Here is a 13,379-nt window from a genome sequence, read left to right on the forward strand (position 1 = left end):
AGGAAGACCCGGCGATTTTGGGAGAAGTTTTCATTAAAAATAAAGAATCTATTTATATTTACACTAATTAGTTTATAATCCACGTGATACTTTCATAATTCCATTTGTCAAAATGTTATTAGTTGGACATACCAAATCATATTGCCACTTGGTATGTCAAGACTATGGAATTTTTACACCTATCGATATAGAGTATGTTAGACTCATTCTCAAATTTATCAAATTTGAGTATTATTTTCTCCTATACTTCAATTGTTATCATAATTTGTTTACAAAATTATTTCCTATTTGAAATACATCTCACCCAAAATTAGAAATGATACAACAAACCCTAGCTTGGTATATACTCTCTACAAATAGTGGCCTTATAATAATGTTTTTGTTGGTTAAAACAACAAGAATATTTCTCATCATTCTTGCGGCAATGTCTCCCCTCAACAACTATCCCATCAAAAAAGAAAGCGATAGTTATCTTCAGCTGGCGAAGCACGTGATCGCCGCCGGCAACCAAGGCAAAAACCTCATTCTCTCGCCTCTCTCAATCCATATGGTGCTTTCCATGACTACCGCAGGCTCAAGCAGCTCTACACGCGACCAGCTTCTCACTTATCTCAAATCAGAGCGCGTCGAACACCTCCATTCTATGTACTCGCATATTGCCGCCACAGTTCTCGCACGGCAGCCACGCCGGTGGGCCCCTCTTGTCCACCAATAACGGCCTCTGGGTCGATCAGAGCCTCACTTTCAAACCCACTTTTCAAGATATTGTCCACAATTCTTATAAGGCTGTTGCCCAACTTGTTGATTTTCAGAATCAAGTAGGTTTTCTCTAACTTTTAATGTAAATTTATAATAACACAAGAAAGAAATAAGGGTTTGACGCCAATTTGTTTGCAGTATGGGGAATTCTAACATATTTTTCTAGATAGATGTCTTCTAGGTTTGTTATCTTAGCAGAATTTTGGAGCTAAGTGACAATGTACTATGCTATTTTTTCTTAATTCTGTGGAAAACATTACTTGATTACTACTACCTCCGTCCTTAAAAATTAGAAACTTGTGAAACGGTACGAGTTTTAATGCATAATTGATAAATTAAGAAATATGTTTTGATGGGAAGTCATGAAATTAAATTCTTATTATGCTTGTTTGTGAGTGTAAATATGGTATGCGGACCACATGTTTGGTAGGATAGTTACAATACTTAGATTTGAGCATAGGTTGTTTTGTTAGTGTTTTTTTTGCTTCCATGGAGGTCTAGGGTTTCTGATTGTTAAATCAACTTTGACAAATATTGACCGAGCTTTGCTATTATTTATAGTGAATGTTAATGGCCTAAAAGGTTAAAAATTTGTTATTGTGTCAAGATTTGGGGAAAATGGGTTGTGTTGCATCAAGAACTGATAAAATATTTGTTTTTATATAGCTTGTCAATTAATTTTTGCTATCTTACATATTTTTGAAGCCGGAAGAGGCTAGAAAAGAAGTGAATGCATGGTGCGAAAAGGAAACAAAAGGCCTCATCAAAGAAATACTCCCACCAGATTCAGTCAAGCCCGACAGCAGACTCATCCTGGCAAACGCAGTCTACTTCAAAGGTAAATGGACCAACACATTCGATGCGAGTCTAACAACAGATGGCGTCTTCTACATGTTAAACGAGAGCTCTGTTCGCGCCCCCTTCATGACCAGCTGGGATAACCAGTTCTTCCGCGCTTTTGATGGCTTCAAAGTTTTGAAGCTGTCTTACCAGCAAGGTAGCGACACGCGCAGATTCTCTATGTACATCTATCTTCCAGACGCCAAAGACGGCCTGCCATCTCTGACCGAGAGAATCTGCTCCGAGCCCGGGTTCATAGAAAGCCATCGCCCTTCCTATGCCGAGACTCTTGATGAATTCCGCATACCTAAGTTTAAGATAGGTTTCGAGATTGAGGCTTCAAGCGTTATGAAGGAATTGGGAGTGGTGGATCTTTTCGAGATGGGTGGTCTGACTGAGATGGTGGAGGATGAAGAGGCTCTGATGGTTAACAAAATACAGCATAAGGCGTTTGTGGAGGTGAACGAGGAGGGCACAGAGGCGGCGGCTGTGACAGAAGCAGATATAGTGTCGGGGTGCTCGAGGTATAGGCCGCCGCCGAAGCGGTTCGTGGCTGACCATCCTTTTCTCTTTACTATAAGAGAGGATATAAGTGGGGTTGTGCTCTTCGTCGGCCAGCTACTTGATCCGCTTGCTAATGCTTCATCTCAAGATTAGGCTCACAAATTATATTAGTACTTTCAATCCAATGACAATTATATTGTTTTTTTTAACCATTTTGGTCTTTGGTCTTAGAAGTATGTTGTAAGTCAGTTTTTCCGGATTTACTAAGTGTTATTTACTGATTTTTTAACCATTAATCCATTATACATCAGCTTTGATTTTTAATTTAAGGGAAAAATTAGAAAGGATTAAAGTTCATGTATTTGTATTCTAAAAATAAAGTTTAGGAAAAAAATAAAATTTTTTGAAAGTTTGTATTTACATGCAAATAATCCTTTTAAAAAAAATGTTTAGTCTATCACCCATTGAGAACCTACTATGCAAAGGAGCAGATGACCTACATAGGAGCGTAAAGGGCCCATTCCCCCTCCTCGTACCCCCTAAATAATACTCCCTCCGTTCTAAAATAGAAAAAATTGAAAATGACACGAGTTTTAATGTACAATTAGTAAATTAAGAGAGAGAGGAAAAAGATAGTGGAATGGGTGTTCGTAGATTGTGGGGCCCACATTATAAATTATGCGTAGAATTATTGTTTTTGATAACTTTCTATATTTAGACTTGATCTAATTTTGTGGGACGCTAAAATGGTAAAATTAGTCTATTTTTTTTAGTACGGAGAGAGTGCATGGTGTGTCACCCATTCGGTCTCAAACTAGTCAATTTTTGTCACCTGCACACTAAGTACATAGATTAGTAAACAAGATCCTTTCGGATCCAAACAAGTAGTACAAGCCTACAAGGATGAAAAGTCAGAAGATTGAGAGTTTGTCTAAGGTCGCAACGCGAATACACAAGGGCCAATGACCTCCTCAATCACACGATTCATACAAGGGAGCACCGTGAGACCGACAAAACAAAAGATCACCTAAGATCTCATCAATTACTTCCAGACGTAGCCTTCTCAACACACGTTCATACCTTCACACCGTAGAAAACTCTCAAGAACACCATATCAGAGTAGGAGAGAGATAAAAAAAGTATAGAAAAAGTTCAAGTATGCATATTTTAGTCAGCTGTCCCTCTCTCATTTTTACAATTTACTTTTTCTTTACTATGTAAATTTTAAAAATACAACAGATATTTACATAGAAAGAGTATATATTATGTGCTTCAGAGTAATCTGCAACTGCATTGGATTGGATAGAATTACAGAAATAGAAAATAAAAGAATAACAATTAAAATAAAAACCATTAATAATTATTTAACGCCAGTGATCAATGCATATACATTACATAAATTCAAGAATCAATAATAAACTATACAAAAATCTCGATTGTATTTTATAGTAGTCAGCGATTTTCTAAACTCCAATTCTAGAAGCACAACACAAGGTTTTATTCAAGAGTGATGACTAATTAATGATAATTACGTTATGATTTTTTGTGTGACTATATACACCTCTCAAGTCGAGCAAAGGAAAACATTATCAAATCAAGTTATTCCAATATAATGTCTTCATTAAGAAAGACATTTTGTCTATTGGTAATATTTTCATGCATTGTTGTACAAGAATGCAAAGGTCCTAAAACAAAAGGATATGGAGGAGATGGTCCTTCGTTGCCGTATAAAAAAGTTCAATGTCGAACATTTACTGTTATTCACAGTAAAAAAGAATTTGAAATAAGAAAGTATAGTTAATCTTTATGGGTGAGCTCCGAGTCTCATACAACACTCAATCACGGGTGGTCTTGCAAAAGCTGGAGAAGTGTAAGTTTTTTCTCAATTGCAACTATTTTTTGTTATTCTACAATAGTAGGTAATTCATATTTAAATTCTGTGGCAACAAGTTCAATTCAATTCATCTAGTAGATTTTTAAATCGCATTAAGTTTTGATCCATTTTCTCAAATTTTCTAATTGATTGTGTTATTTCTTCAGTTTATTGGATTACTATGCTTTGGGGTAATGACCAAGGAGTGTTGATCTTTGATAATTCTTATATACGCCCATTCCTGATGATGGATGTTTCAAATTCTACTGTCTTAAATTCGACTGACACAATGTTCTATTACGTACCTGAAAAGTGTCAAAATGATGGTCTTCCTAAACCTCTGAAATCCGAAATAAAGCAAGTGAAACTACCTAAATATAAATATGCAGCAGTTAGAAGGGTCGATAGTGAGATTATTGAGGATATTATATTAGGTCAGGTTGATGCATTGAAGAAACAAATGAAAAACACTAGTTATAGATGGGCAGTGGATCGTGGTCAATATACATATGTTATGTATGGCGAATTAAATTTTAACCAAGGGCATGAAATTCTCATTTGGTTTGACTAGTTATACAATCAATGATATGTACTTGGGGTGAAGCCTCAATAGTATGCAAATTTCAACACTTCTAATGACTTCCAATTCCTGAAGATGTATTTTTTGTTTCCAGTAATTTACCTTTCCTTTTTTCTGATTTCTTTCTTTCTCCATTTAATTATGAGATGGCTCTAACAAACACAATACAAAAGGATTGAATTGAACATAGATCAATAAAGTCATGCAATTCTGGATGCGTCCAATAAGTCTATAAACGAGGCCAAGGTCCTAAGTAAACCAAATCGGATCTGAACAGTCCAACCTAGCGCCGGACTTCGCAAGGAAACCAAAATTAAGTGGTTGCCTCTGCTAGTAATTGAAGAAGAAGATTAGAGAGAAATCTCAGAAAACCCTAAATCGCCGAGAGAGAGAATGAATAGTGTGAATAAATGAGTGAGGATAGTCACTCACACAACAAACACAAACACGGGCTGATGGGCATGGGCCGTTCAATTTAATTGTCATTGGGCCTTGACAGAATTTAGCCCACACAAGTAAATATGATATGATCCATTAATATCCCACACATCATTTACTATATGTATTCATGAATAATACATGGTGTGTTACCGACTTGGTCTCCAACTTATTGACAGAGTTCGACTTTGATAAAAAAAAAAAAAAAGGGAAATGTATCAATTTACTTGAAACGAAAATAAAATGAATATGAACTCATAATAATATTTATATCACGACAATCTATAATTTTACGTTACTTATAAACTAATTATGCATTAAATACATCAATATATTGCATTATAATTTTATATGGCACCTTAATTTTAAAGATTTTCATTTATTATTAAATAAGTGTTTTCATAAATAAATTTACTGATTCAATGCAATGCAATGCAATATTCTCAGTAATGTAATGCAATTCATATTGGGAAATATAGGGCATCTAACTGAAGATTTATTGGACCATTTTAGTTATACTCCCCTCTTTCCATCATAGTTTAGTCGTTTGTCCGTTTTGGGAAGTTCTTTATAGCGGTGTCATTTCCTTAGATAATAGTAATACTTAACTCATTTTTTCTTTTCTATTTTATTCTTTCTTTCTTTATTCTTTCTATATTATTCAACTTTCATATTTAATTCTCTTTACTTTTTCCTCTTTCTTACTTTTATCTCCATCAGTTTAATACAATATATTTTTTTTTTCTTAAACTCCGTTCCAAAAAAATGCCTCGATTCCATTGTTTTCATGTACATATATGATTGTTATCATCTATATAATAAAATTAGGCATATACATGATATTATTAGCTCTCAATGATCAATATAGAGTGTGTAATTAGATTTATACTCAAATTTACCAAATTGATGCTATTATTTTCTTCCATAATTGAATTGTTGTTACGCGCTTATGATTTAAGGGAGAGAGGATTAGCCCGATAGAGAGCATGACTCGGATTGTTAGTATAGCAAAGACGGTAGAAGAGGCTATAGATATATACTCAAATTTACCAAATTGATACTACTCCTATAATTTTCTTCCATAATTGAATTGTTGTTACGCGCTTATGATTTAAGGGAGAGAGGATTAGCCCGATAGAGGGCATGACTCGGATTGTTAGTATAGCAAAGACGGTAGAAGAGGCTATAGATATGTACTCAAATTTACCAAATTGATACTAGAGTTCGAGAGAGCATCTCTGATAATTCCGGCAAAGGGATAGAAGGTGATCAGAGTTCGAGAAAGTGACTCCTTTAGATGTTGTATTTTGTCATTGCAGTCGTTGCCCAAGTAGTATAAAACTACGGGGATGTATATAGCATCCATAATTCGATCAAGCAAAGAAATGTTGTAAACTCTAAGGTGAAGAGGTGTTGGTGAAGAGGGTTTTATTTTCTCTATTGAAATAATATTGCTAATTTCCATTAAGATTTCTTTTTTCTGTTTCATTTTTTTTTACTGATCAGCTTTGATTTTTAATTCCCCTTTTATAGACTGAGTTTTGAAAGCTCTAAGAATAGATAAATTAATTTTTTGTGATATCATCAACTACTGACCTTTTTATTTCATATATATGAGCTATTGAATATAACTTAGGGCTATGTATGTAACATCCCACTTTTTCGAACTCTAATTTTTGAGACATGAAAATTTCCGTATTAAATGCTTTTAATGCTATGAAATATGTGGATGAAATTATGAGTAATTTATTGCGTGATTTCTTGTGACCTAATTGCGATTTGGAGTTGAGATGGATTTGAATAGTCAAACTTGTTGAATATATGACGTGGCTATCGAATAGTCAATATTGTGGAAAATATGACGTGGCCGTGGAATGGTCAAAGTCGTTGAAAATGTGACGTGGCGGGGAAATTTGAATGGTGGATTTTGTGATGTGAATATTTTGATGCGGGGTGAAATAATATTGTGGCGAATTATTTCCCTAAGGGATGAGTGAGAATTTAATAGGAGCATTATTTATTTAATTGGAATTTTCGACCCTCCTATTTATTGGAAAGAAATCCTATTTTTCTTGGATTTAATTATTGCTTGGGATAATTATTTAAATTAAATCCAAAGTCTGATTATTCCTTATTTATTTCATGAAATTTTCGGCCCCTATGAATATTTCAAGGAGATTTTCGAAAATCTCCTATTTATGGGAGAAGGGATTATTTTATTATATTATTTGATCCCTTGTTTATTCTCTTCCATAAATAAATTCAAATATCCTAGCATATCTTGCCATATCTAAGGAGATCTTGCCATATCTTATTTTAAATAATATTTGAAATTGATTACTTGTAGAGAATCAATATTAACGCCTATTCCTAATTATTTGGGGAGGTTTATTATTTTTATTCTGCTCCGTGATATTTTATTCTACTCCGTGAAATATCCAAATTAAATCATATGCTAATAAACAGCATAGGAATTCGAAATCTCCATATTTCTCACCAATATTAACGCCATTCCTCTCTCAAATCTCTTCCAAATCTTTTATTTATTTAATTATGGGATTATATCTTGCACTCTATAAATAAGAGTTAAAACCTAAGCCCTAGATCAAAGAAAACCGCCCCCCCCCCTCTCCCTCACGTCGTTCACTCTCTCTCCCCACTCTCTCAAAATTTTCTTCTACTTTCTCCAATATTTCTTCATCTTTTGGAGAAGAATTGAAGTTGAAATTCAAGAATCTTTGAAGAATCAAGGCTACTACTTTGTTTCTACCGTTCATTCTATCGACAAAAGGTATTTCTATTTTGATATTTTCTTCATCTACTGATTAATCGGTGTTCTTGAGTCCACATGCATTTAGATTGAGTGAAGGGGAAATTAATTGATGAATGGGATGCACATGTGTGTGTGTGTGTGAAACCGTGTGTGTGTGTGTTGGTGCGTGTGTGTTTGTGTGTGTGCGTGTGGGTGTGTTTTAGAACACTCATGCGTGACATATTTTGATGATAGATCGGGAGTTGTGGTGCGAATAAAAGTGACATGATAATCATACTTTGATTTTGAATGGTGATATTAAAATGAATTAATGGGAAAAGGGAAACGTTGGGAACATGCATGGTTTTGATCAATGATTGAGACTTACTTATGATACACATAAATTAAAGGTGTTAACTCACGCTCACGGAGTCATAGCAAGAAGAAGAACATACTTGTGATCTAAGGAATCGAGGTGGGCTTTATTCTTAAACTCTTTTATGTTGCAAATTTATGAAAGTGGAGAACTAAGGGTGGATTAAACTGTTATGCCATGCCTGTGATTGTTTTGGATATTGTGTGCGTCTGATGCCTAGTTTGCCAGTGCGCTCCATTAGGCTATAGGGCTATATAAACGAATTCGGGTCTGAGTAGGGCCGCAAACCCTATCAGGCTAGTGTACACGGGAGATTGGGAGTCGTCCTTGCTAGTCGGCCGGTCTCGTGGGCGAAGTGTGGCCACAGTTTCGTCGCACCATGAAATTGTTGATTAATGAGAAAATGGGAGGTATTGTTTGACTGGCCAGTCCATGAAATTATTTGGTGATACTCGATGATATTATTTAAATAAATGCAAAAACTCGAGTTCACTATGGTAAGGGTGGCATAACTATTAAAACGTTTTGGCATGAGTCCACTGAGTATGTTTAAAATACTCAGCCATGCATGTGTTTTCCCTATGTGCAGGTTGAGCAATGACGAGCGGGTGGCGGTGTTGAGCTAATAAATTGAATAATGATATGATCGTTTGAAACATCAAGTGGAGTTGTGTCTTCATACATGTTCTTCACTTTTCTCTTGGTTGCTTCCGCTAAACATGAAACTTAGTATCATCGTTTTTGAACTATTTCATTATTGCTTAGAATATCGTGACATAATGCGTTTTTGTTGGATTTACATTAAACCCTTGACCTTTGAGCATAGTTATGATATCTATTCATCTTTTGAGCAACATAAATGAGTTTAAGAATAAAGTCCACCTCGATTCCTAGATCACGAGTATGTTCTTCTTCTTGCTATCACTCCGTGAGCGCGAGTTATCACCTTTAATTTATGTATTACAAGTAAGTCTCAATCATTGATCAAAATCATGCATGTTCCCACGTTTTCCCTTTTTCCCATCGATTAGTTTTAATATCACCATTCAAAATCACAGTACGATTATCATATCGCTTTTATTCGCACAACAACTCCAGATTTATTATCAAATCGTGTCACGCATGAGTGTTTTTCACACAAAACACACACACACACAACACACATACCGAGGCATGCACACACACACACACACGGTCACACACACACACACGGTTTCACACACACACACCTATGCATCCCAAATTCATCAATTGTTTTCCCCTTTCACTCAATCTAAATGCATGTGAACTCAAGAAAACCGATTAATCGGTAGATGAAGAAAGATTAATATAGAAAATACCTTTTCCGATAGAATGAATGGTAAAAACAAAGTAATAGCCTTGATTCTTCAAAGATTCTTGAATTTCAACTTCAAATCTTCTCCAAAAGATGAAGAAATAATGGAGAAAAGTAGAAGAAAGTTTTGAGAGAGTGGGAGAGAGAGAGATCGACGTGAGTGAGAGGGGGGAGGGCGGTTTTCTTTGATCTAGGGTTTAGGTTTTCACTCTTATTTATAGAGTGCAAGATATAATCCCATAATTAAATAAATAGAAGATTTGGAATAGATATGGTGGTTATAGTTGGCGAAAATTTGAAGAGGAAAATAGGGAATTCGAATTTTTAGGCTATTTATTTAGCCTATGGTTTAATTTGAATATTTCACGGAGTAGGATAAAATATCACGGAGCAGAATAAAATAATAAACCTCCCCAAATAATTAGGAATAGGCGTTAATATTGATTCTCTACAAGGAATCAATTTCAAATATTATTTAAAATAAGATATGGCAAAATCTCCTTAGATATGGCAAGATATGCTAGGATATTTGAATTTATTTATGAAAGAGAATAAATAAGGGATCAAATAATATAATAAAATAATCCCTTCTCCCATAATAAGAGATTTTCGAAAATCTCCTTAGATAAACATAGGGATCGAAATTTTCATGGAGAAAATAAGGAATGATCGGACTTTGGATTTAATTTAAATAATTAACCCAAGCAATAATTAAATCCAAGAAAAATAGGATTTCTTTCCAATAAATAGGAGGGTCGAAAATTCCAATTAAATAAATAATGCTCCTATTAAATTCTCACTCATCCCTTAGGGAAATAATTCACCACAATATTATTTCACCCCGCATCAAAATATTCACATATTCACATCACAAATCCACCATTCAAATTTCACCGCCACGTCACATTTTTAACGACTTTGACCATTCCACGGCCACGTCATATTTCCACAATCTTGACTATTCGATAGCCACGTCATATATTCAACAAGTTTGACTATTCAACTCCATCTCAACTCCAAATCGCAATTAGGTCACAAGGAATCATGCAATAAATTACTCATAATTTCATCCACATATTTCATAGCATTAAATGCAAAATTTTCACATCTCAAAAATTTTACTCAAGGAAGTTCTTGGTGGATTAGATTATGTAGGGTGTACTGTTTTAGAAGTGCGAAACTACAGACGCGACCTTAGAGCATACGTGGAAGGAGCTGATGCACAAATGCTATTAAATGAGATGCGCAGGAAGAAGGAACTTTGTGCAGCATTTACCTATGAATTTGAGGTCAACTCAAAGGATAGACTGACACGTTTGTTTTGGTATGATCCAACTGCCAAGAGAAATTATCATTTGTATGGTGATATTGTTTCTTTGATACGACATACTCAACAAATAGGTACATGCACACTAATTCCATTCATATGCCTTATAGTTTACTGTCTTTCACTTCAGTGAAGTATATTGAGCGTATAATGATATATATTGTTCATATAGTGACCTAGAATATGATTATAGTGTATTGTTTATTTCTGCATGCTTATAGTGTATTGTTTTTCAATCCAGTGAAGTATATTGAGCATTTAGTGAACTCTAATAAGCTTACAATGAAGTATATTGAGCATGGCTTATATTGTACTGTTTTTATTCATTTTAGTGAAGTATATTGAGCATCTAGTGAACTACAATATGCTTACAGTGAAGTGTATTGAGCATGCTTATATTGCTCTATTTTTTCGTTTTAGTGAACTAAAATGTGCTTATAGTGAAGTATTCCTTGGTTAGAGCGAAGTGCTTGTGATCCATGCTTATGTGCACTAATTTATCATTTCAGTGAAGTAAAATATGCTTAGACTAAAGTATTATAGTGTTAGAGTGAAGTGTTTGTGATCCATGCTTAAAGTGCTTAGTTTTTCCATTTCAGTGAAGTAAAACATGCTTAGAATGAAGTATTTCGTTCTTAAAGTGAAGTGTTCTGCATGTCTTATAGTGATTTTAACATGTAGGTACTGCATGATATTTGCTCCTTTTACGGGCAAGGATAATCATGGTCGCCCTGTGACATTTGCTGCTGACCCTTTGTCCAAGGAAAATGCCGACTCCTTTTCATGGTCATTTAAACAATTTGTGAAATGTATGGGTGTGGCTCCCAAGCTAATCGTAACCGAGCAAGACTTAGGAATGAAAGTTGCTATTGCAGAGGTTCTTCTTAATACAAGACACAGGTGGTGCATGTGGCATATAATGAATAAAGTTGCTGACAAATTTCCAAAGAACATGCTTGGTAGTGAAGAACTAAAGAAGGAATTGAATGTATGTGTTTGGTCAGAGTTGATAGAGCCCGATGCATATGAAGAATCTTGGCATGCTATAATGGAAAGATATGGGCTGGCCAATAATGACTGGTTTTCATCAATGTTTGCATCTAGAAAGTTTTGGGTTCCAGCTTTTTTCCGTGATTTTCCGATGAGCTCGTTGATAAAGACAACATCTTTGTCCGAATCACAAATAGCTTCTTTAAAAGGTACTCAAAGTGTCGGGCTAACCTTATGCTATTTTATATGAACTATAACCATGCTTTGGAGGCTCAAAGAAGTAATAGCGCAAAGCTTGAATACTATGATTCAACAAAAGTGTCTATTTTGCGAACAGAATTGGAAATCGAGAAACATGCATCAATGATATATAGTGGTAGTGCTTTTAATGCAATTCAAGAGGAGATAGTTTATGCATGTTTCTCTTTGTCTTGTGCAACTCTAGGAGTGTCTACCAATAGTGAGAATGAAGTATATAACATAAATGACAAGGATTCAAACTCATGGACATTGACTTATTCCATTGGCGATGACACCTATTTGTGTGGATGTAAAAAGTTTGAGAGACTTGGTCTATTGTGCAGCCATATATTTTGTGTGTTGAAATATAAGTTTGTTAAGTTGATACCCGAGAAGTTGCATGGATGGAGATGGTTGAAGTCACAGTTTGTGAAGCCAATACATGGAGGTTTTTGTGATGATCATGAAATATTCTCTGTTGTAGACGAGAAGAAGATTGCATTTAAAAACATGTATGCATTATTCTTTGAAATAGCACAAAGTATTGAAGGGACCATTGACCAAATCAATGCATTTACTGTAATTATTGAAGATGGTAAGAAGCAACTTCTTGAGAAGGTGTTGTTCTGTCTTCAACAGAGAAGAGAGCATTGATTGAAAACTTCTATGGCTCATAAGTTTTAAACTTTATTGAAGTTCATCCTCCTAATGTTTTCAGTACAAAGGGAAGTGGAAGTAGGAGGAAATCAAAGAAGGAGGCAGCAATCAAGTTATCAATGAAACCAGGCCGAAAGTGTGGAAATTGTCATGTGATTGGACACCATGATTCGAGGAACTGCAAAAAGGTGAATGAGAAGACAAAACAGAGGCAGTGAGGATTTAAAAAGAAATAGTTCACTTTGGTTTTAGGAGGAGAAAATCAAGAAAAAGAGAAGAAACCAATGTTGAAGTTGGTTGTTTTGTTCTGTTCCAATAGTTCTGTTCCAAAATTTATTACTTCATTCGGATATTTCTGTTCTTCATTCCTTTAGTTCTGTACTTCAGTCTTGTAGTTTCTTCATTTACATATTGAATTTGAATTTGTTTAAACTTTTTGCAAGCTAAAAGAGAATGGACTGAAGTGTTTTTATAATGGCTTATTTATTCTTTATTATGACGTTTTTCTTAATCTTACTTTGATATATTTTTCATTTTTCAGTCACTTATCAATAATCAATAGATCTCAGAAATGAACTAAATATGGTACCCAATGTAGTATTTCAGGCTAACACTGAACAACATTTAAAGAGGAAAAACCAATGTTGAGGCTGGTTGTTCTATTTGTTCCAGTAGCTCTCTTCCAAATGTTACTTTATTTGGATATT

At 34.7% G+C, this 13,379-nt stretch overlaps 2 pseudogenes; both read left to right on the forward strand.

The window, feature by feature from the left end:
- The first annotated feature begins 424 nt into the window (after positions 1-424).
- Positions 425-2,256, forward strand: LOC125205206 (serpin-ZX pseudogene; annotated as a pseudogene).
- Positions 2,257-11,473: 9,217 nt separating this feature from the next.
- On the forward strand, positions 11,474-12,890 carry LOC125205207 (protein FAR1-RELATED SEQUENCE 5-like; annotated as a pseudogene).
- Positions 12,891-13,379: the final 489 nt, after the last annotated feature.

This window comes from Salvia hispanica, chromosome 6 (genome assembly GCF_029641045.1).
Source record: "Salvia hispanica isolate PSC_SH4W2 chromosome 6, Shi_PSC_v1, whole genome shotgun sequence".
Lineage (NCBI taxonomy): Eukaryota > Viridiplantae > Streptophyta > Magnoliopsida > Lamiales > Lamiaceae > Salvia > Salvia hispanica.